Below are 7,500 nucleotides of genomic sequence, written 5' to 3' on the forward strand. Positions count from 1 at the left end.
TGCATACTAATTCTATAAAGAAATTAAATAAAAACATATATACTATGCACCCTTTGAGCCTTGATTTATGAATTTGCCCTAATTTTTCCAATTTCATAACTCTGTCCGACTGGTACAGAGCTCACAGAAAATTTTTGGCTCTATGAACAGCGCTAAAATTTTTACAGTATATAGGAATTGTTGTCATCTATCCGTAGCCGCAAACCGTTTGTAAAAACTCTTCCGTATGAGGGAGTTATGCATGTTTTACTATAGACCTATCAGTTTTTGTTTCGACTATCACAGAGACGTGCTCGGTCCATGAACAGAGCCCAAATTTCTACAGTAGATGCACAATGGAGTTAACTTTCCAACGCAATAATCCGTTCATCAAAACTTTTCGGACGAGGGAGAAACGACCATTTTACTGAACGGAGGTCAAGTGGAAAACCTGGAATTCCGAGATTTGCATTTGGGTGAATCAAATCGAGTCACCCGAATCCCAAGAAAAATTAAAAGAAATAGGGAATACGCATGAAATAAAATTCCAAAAATTCTAAAATATTCACAGTAGATGAAACACTTCATAATCTATCAATCCAAACTAATATTTGCATAAAAATCATGGAATAAATCAAATACAAATATATTTTACGAATCTATTTCTAAGAAACCGATTTTTATAATAAACCCGATTTCAAAAATGGTTTTCTTTAGGGAAAAATGTGTTTTTGCCATGGATCATTAGATCTGAGTCAAACCCACGGTTAGGAGGGTTTGATTATGATCTAAACTCATGAAAAAGCATCAAAATCCATGCCAAGAACTCCGTTCTTGCAAGAAAAGCATAGAAACCCTACCTTTTGTTGAAAAAAATGTATTTCTTGATGGATGAATAGCCCTTTTTGATCGATCCACCAATCAGCCCTTTCTTCCAGCAAGATGAGGACCTTAGATCTCCTCACCACACTCCTTGAGGTCTGGATCTTGCACTCAAGAACCAAAAGAAACCCTAAAAGAAGAGAATAGGGAAGGGAAAGAGAGGAGAGAGAGAAGAGGGTTTTTGGGGGAGAGAGAAGCTCTCCTTTTTTTCCAGCACAAATGAGGAGGGCAAGGCCTATGGGAGGGTTTTATAACCCTTCTTAAATTAGGTTATGTGCTGGAATTAATTCCAGCCCTTGATCTCATTAATGAAATTCATTTGGAGCCCTTGATCTCCACTTTGACTTTTCAAACTTTAAATAACCTTGAAAATCACTATACCTTTATTTTCAATTTGAATTTGAAGTAAGATGCCACATAGGATGGGATGGCCCACCTATGGGCTCCTACTAAACTAATAAAAATGGATTTTAATGTATACAAAAGAAAACTATTATATTAAACTATTATTGATAAATCATAAAATTCCAATTAAAAACCGTTTTTGTTTTATATAACCACAACTCATGTGAAAATGTAAAGGAATTGAATATAAGTTAATTCCATCTTATTAAGCATATTAATATGTATATTTTAAAAATCTACTTTTGTTAATTTACTTTATTTAAATAATTTTACTTAAAAGAAAAATCAACATTTTCTTTTTAAGTAAGACGTTTTCAATTAGACATCACTTAGAATTTTCTCAGATATCCAAACCATGTAGGGTTTATATTTACTACAATTCAATATAATTAAACCCCTTAATCCTTACGAATATACTCAAACATTAATTTTTAAAGAAATTAGGGTTCTATATTAGCACGAAATTCAAGACATTTCACAATGCTATAGAAAAGAACTTAGAAATTTTTGGATATTACATCCAATCCCCCTAAAAAAAAATTTGTCCTCGAAATTTGGTTAACATTACGTACCGAACAAGTCTGGATATTTATCTCTCATATCAGCCTCGGGCTCCCAAGAACACTCCTCAAGCCCGTGGTGCTGCCATCGTACTTTAACAAGTGGAATTGACTTATGTCGCAACACTTGTTCTCATCGATCTACTATCTCTACCGGTCGTTCCTCAAACGTGAGATCTCTCTGAACCTCGACCTCGTCATACTGAATAACATGAGTAGGATCTGGTACATATTTCCTCAACATTGACACATGGAAAACATCATGGATGTTGGAAAACTGAAGGGGAAGTGCCAATCTATACGCGGTGCCTCCTATCCTCTCAAGGATGAGGAACGGTCCTACATACCTCGGACTCAATTTCCCTTTCTTGCCGAACTGAAATACACTCGTGGTTGGCGATACTTTGACAAACACATGATTACCAACCTCAAAAGAAACCTCTCGCCTCTTTGGATCTGCATAACTCTTCTGACGGCTTTGCGCTGTCAGAAGCCTCTTACGAATCAACTGTACTTGATCCGTATAATGCTGCAAAACTATAGGCGATTCAACAGTTCGATCACCTACCTCGCTCCAACAAACAGGGGACCTACAGGGTCACCCGTACAATGCCTCATATGGAGCCATGCCGATACTCGAATGATAACTGTTATTGTAGGAAAACTCAGCTAACTTTAGGTGCTTACTCCAGTCACCTTTCCACTCCAATGCACACGCTCGCAACATATCCTTGAGTGTTTGAATAGTCCTCTCTGACTGACCATCCGTCTGGGAGTGAAAAGCTGTGCTAAACTTAAGCGTTGTCCCCAAAGCTTTCTGAAGTTGTCCCCAAAACTTTGACGTGAATCTAGGATCCCTGTCTGAGATAATCGAAACAGGTATCCCATGTAATCTGACAATCTCATCGACATATAAATCCGCCAAACTCTCCAAGGTTTGATTCGCCCTGGTTGGTAAGAAGTGTGCCGACTTTGTAAGGCGATCCACAATCACCCAAATGGTGTCATACTGCTGGCGTGTCTTGGGTAGACCTACAACAAAGTCCATGGTAATGTCTTTCCACTTCCACTGCGGAATCTCAATCGACTGCATCATACCGCCTGGTCTTTGGTGCTCTATCTTGACCTACTGACAGATTAAGCATCTCGACACGTATTCAGCGATGTCTCTCTTCATGCCGGGCCACCAGTAATTCCTCTGAAGATCCTTATACAACTTGGTGCTTCCGAGATGTATAGTGAATCTGGTACGATGCGCCTCATCCAATAACTCTTTCCTCAACTAGGGCTCTGCGGGCACCCAGAGCCTCTGGCCGTACCAGATGCTTCCATCCTCCTCTAAGTGCAATGTTGACTGATCTTGCTTGCATGCTGCAATCATCTTATTGAATTCAGGGTTATCCTTCTGTTGGGCGATGATCCGGTCCATGAGTTCTGTCCGCACTGCCGTGCTAGCAATCTGAATCTGACCCGGTTCTGCTTCAAAAGGCTTCCAGTCTATCAGGTCTTCGAGTAATCTCCACTCACTGCTGATAAAACTCGCAAGGCTCCCTGCCTTTCTACTCAAAGAATCAGTCACTATATTGGCTTTGCCTGGATGATAAGAAATGGAGAAGTCGTAATCTTTTAGAAATTCTAACCATCGTCTCTGCCTCATGTTCAAATCCTTTTGTGAGAAGATATATTTGAGGCTCTTATGATCTCAGAAGACCTCAAATTGCTCACCGTACAAATAATGTCGCCATACTTTTAGTGCAAAGACTACTGCAGCAAGCTCCAAGTCGTGAGTGGGGTAGTTTCGCTCATGCACCTTCAGTTGACGTGATGCGTAGGCGATCACCTTGCCGTGCTGCATCAAAACGCATCCCAAACCAGTACCTGATGCATCACTATAAATCACAAAGCCTCCTTGCCCAGAAGGCAATGTGAGTATAGGGGCTGTAGTAAGCCTATTCTTCAGTTCTTGAAAGCTTTCTTCGCATTGCTGGGTCCAGACAAACTTAATTCCTTTACGAAGTAGTTTCGTCATAGGTGAAGCGATCTTCGAAAAATCCTGAATGAAACGACGATAATAGCCTGCAAGCCCGAGAAAACTGCGTATATCTGAGACACTCTTAGGTTGTCTCCAATCTATGACTGCTTCCACCTTGGCAGGGTCGACTGACACCCCATCTTTAGAGATTACGTGACCCAAGAACATAACTTGATTCAGCCAAAACTCGCACTTCGAGAACTTAGCATATAGTTGATGTTGTCGAAGTGCTTCGAGGACAATCCTTAGATGCTCCCTATGATCTTCCTCGCTCTCGGAGTAAATTAGGATATCGTCTATAAATACGATCACGAAAAGGTCTAGGTAAGGCCGAAACATCCGATTCATCAGGTCCATAAATGCCGCAGGGGCATTTGTTAACCCGAAAGGCATCACCAAAAACACGTAATGGCCGTATCGCATCCTGAATGCTGTCTTTTGCACATCGGATTCTTTGATCTTCAGTTGATGGTACCCTGATCGAAGATCAATCTTGGAGAAGACCTTGGCCTCTCGAAGTTGATCAAACAAATCATCGATCCTGGGAAGAGGATATTTGTTTTTTATTGTTACCTGATTCAGCATCCTATAGTCAATGCACATACGCATTGACCCATCCTTCTTTTTAACGAACAATACTGGAGCTCCCCAAGGTGAAACACTAGGCCGAATAAAGTCTTTATCCATCAATTCTTGCAGCTGCTTCTTTAGCTCCTCTAACTCTACTGGGGCCATACGATAGGGTGCTTTAGATATTGGGGCCGTTCCAGGCACCAACTCTATCGCAAAGTCCACCTCTCTGGTAGGCGGTATGCCTGGCAGGTCATCTGAAAAAACGTCTGAAAAATCTCGAACTACGTCCAAGTCTACCAGTGGTGTAGTACTGGGGTCTATCCAAGAAACACTAGCCAAAAAGGCCTCACACCCCTTTTCTACACAACGATGTGCCTTTAATGCCGAGATAAGTCATCCTTTGTTCTCCTTTTTACAGGCCTTGTACTCGAGTACAGGCTGATCAGGGCGAGCAAATTGAATGTGTCGCTCATGACAAAGCATACAAGCGTAATGCTCATACATCCAATCTATGCCAAGAATTACATCATAACCGACCATATCCAACAGAATAAGATTGGCAGGGAGGTTCTGCCCTTCAATCATAACCTCTACTCTAGATAGATAGGTACGAGCAATAGAGCTACCGCTCGAAGGTGTGATAACTTCCAGGGTATAAATACAAAATTCTCATTCATGTAATCCTATCAGATCTACGTTCTGATTCTTATCGCATTTATCAACAGAAATAATTACAGACATACAATTTTTACAAGTCATCAAAACAAATAGAAATGGAAGCATACTTACAGCGATGGTGGTCGGTTGGACGAGCTTTGAGCCATGCTTTCCTTATGCTCTGATACCATGTTTGTAACACCCCAATTTTTTTATAACCCGAAATTGGTGGAATTTTTTTTTTTTTTTTGAAATACATTTAAATCTTTAGCAGTTAACAGCGGAAAAACACTTTGGGCATAAAACTTGGCGTGCTACTTCAGATGAATGCTTGCAAACATACACTTATGGAATTTAAACTTTAACAACTAATTAACCATGCATGAAATAAAATCAAGTTCCATAATATCCAAAATTTATCACATTTGTCACTGAATTGAATTAAGTAAAATCAGAGTTCAGAATTCATGAAGCAGAGGAAAGGTAGGCTCAGTCCCCGTCGCAACCTTCCACCTTCGCACGTAAGTACCTACTCATTACCTGAAATTTTTTAAACCATATAGGGTCAGACAACATGTCTAAGTAGAGTAATTATGCTAAACTTGTAAGACAGAATAACAAGATAAGGATTTCAATAGAAATTTCATGGTTTAACATTTAATTTAACTTAAACAATCATACAACAAATCATACATGTTTAGAATTTTCATATTTAACAGAAAGACATAAATTCATACATTCAAGATACAAAATGCATGAACCATTAAAATGCATGACTTACCATATGCAGAAGCTCTTTCAATGCAAGCATATTTTCTTATCTTTAGTTATATTTTCTTAATTAGATGATGCATGTGATGCCAAATTAATGCACACACCATTTAAGTTATCACTTCTTAGCCCTGCTGATACCACACAGACAGACATTCTCAGATCAGGACCATGACACAGGATGTGTTTTATATACAGGGGTGGCTTTAGCCTGGCCAGGTCCATTCACTAAGACGGGGTGAGGGACGTTAATACGAGAGAGATTCCCAACACCTTTCAACCCAATGCATCAGTTTTTCCTCATGAGTACAATAACCTCTACGCTGCAGTCTAATGCAGAGGTTTTCCCCCTAAAATCGTGGGAGGGGAGGAGCAACCTTTCGTGCCCGTAACAGAACTTGTCCCAGGAAGTTTTGTATCACCTGCTACTCTCCAAGCAAGTATCTTGAGTTTAATGTCACATGATTACTTGATTTCACTCATACTTTTTATGCAACATCAAACTTAAACCACTTTATGGTCATGAATGCATTCTTATAAAGCATTGGACAAAGACATATAATTAAACTTGTAACAGACATTTGAGCACATGCGTAGCATAAACATCTTATTCATTTTCACACATCATAATGCATATGCATGTACATGGCCAATGCAACAAGGAGAATATATATGAACATCCATATCAATGAAACAATTATATCATCACGATATCATGGACATACTTGTAGTCAACACATTTTTAGAATTTAAAACATAAACTTGTATTCATTGGACCTTTTGATCCTAAATCTTTCATGTGTAACCTTCCATTTATAATTCATGCCATAATCATATAAGATTGCATAAAATCAGACCTGCATAATCATTCACATAATGCATACTAATTCTATAAAGAAATTAAATAAAAACATATATACTATGCACCCTTTGAGCCTTGATTTATGAATTTGCCCTAATTTTTCCAATTTCATAACTCTGTCCGACTGGTACAGAGCTCACAGAAAATTTTTGGCTTCATGAACAGAGCTAAATTTTTTACAGTATATAGGAATTGTTGTCAGCTATCCGTAGCCGCAAGCCGTTTGTAAAAACTTATCAGTATGAGGGAGTTATGCATGTTTGACTATAGACCTATCAGTTTTTGTTTCGACTGTCACAGAGATGTCCTCGGTCCATAAACAGAGCCCAAATTTCTACAGTAGATGCAAAATGGAGTTAGCTTTCCAACGCAATAATCCGTTCATCAAAACTTTTCCGGACGAGGGAGAAACGACCATTTTACTGAACGGAGGTCAAGTGGAAAACCTGGAATTCCGAGATTTGCATTTGGGTGAATTAAACCGAGTCACCCGAATCCCAAGAAAAATTAAAAGAAATAGGGAATACGCATGAAATAAAATTCCGAAAATTCTAAAATATTCACAGTAGATGAAACACTTCATAATGTATCAATCCAAACTAATATTTGCATAAAAATCATGGAATAAATCAAATACAAATATATTTTACGAATCTATTTCTAAGAAACCGATTTTTATAATAAACCCGATTTCAAAAATGGTTTTCTTTATGGAAAAATGTGTTTTTGCCATGGATCATTAGATCTGAGTCAAACTCACGGTTAGGAGGGTTTGATTA

This window comes from Nuphar pumila, chromosome 10, assembly GCF_984573655.1.
Source record: "Nuphar pumila chromosome 10, dmNupPumi1.hap1.1, whole genome shotgun sequence".
Classification (NCBI taxonomy): Eukaryota; Viridiplantae; Streptophyta; class Magnoliopsida; order Nymphaeales; family Nymphaeaceae; genus Nuphar; species Nuphar pumila.